The sequence below is a fragment of the Tigriopus californicus genome, chromosome 3 (assembly GCF_007210705.1).
Source record: "Tigriopus californicus strain San Diego chromosome 3, Tcal_SD_v2.1, whole genome shotgun sequence".
Lineage (NCBI taxonomy): Eukaryota > Metazoa > Arthropoda > Copepoda > Harpacticoida > Harpacticidae > Tigriopus > Tigriopus californicus.
Window position 1 is genome coordinate 11271686 of NC_081442.1, and position 775 is coordinate 11272460.

Sequence of the window (775 nt, forward strand, 5' to 3'; positions counted from 1 at the left end):
ATAGGTGCTGAAGATCTGGAAGAAGTCTGGCAAGGCCTCGTATGTGTTCCAGCAGGATGGGGCGCCGGCCCACACGGCCAACAAGGTGCAGGCCTGGATGGCCGAGAACATGAAGTTTTGGCCCAAGGATTTCTGGCCATTCCAGAGCCCCGACCTCAACCCACTGGACTTCAGCATTTGGTGGCATGTAGAGTCCAAGGCCTGTAGAACCCGCCACAGCAATATAGAGGACCTCAAGAACTCTGTCAACCAGTACTGGATGACCATGAGGAAGAGCCACGTCATCAACGTGTGTAAGTCCTTCCGCCGCCGCCTGGAGAATGTCCTCGAGGCCAATGGAGGCCATATTCATAAATAACTACCAACATACTTTATCTTACCCTGCTTCAATAAAATATAACATGTATTACATCATCCAGATCAATCAGGAGTCCCTGATGTGCATCTTGCGTAGTGGTCTCAATACTTTTGCTATGCCCGGTACGGCACCAACCTCCATTCTTGCGTTTACTCGACCACCCAGCTTTCTCATCAACTATGCATGGCTAGTAAATAGGGGCTTGTCCTTTGACCGCATGCTCTTGCGATACTTGGTGATAAGACCGTTACTCCCTAAATCAAAATCTTGCTTAGAAAGGGACTACTCATAATTGAATCATACCCATAAACTCTTTGTTAAATAATAGGCAATGGATTAGTAAGCATTGTGTTAGATGTGATATCCTGGTGTTGAGCATGCTGCTCATGCTCGTAATCTGTTCTAGTCATGTATATA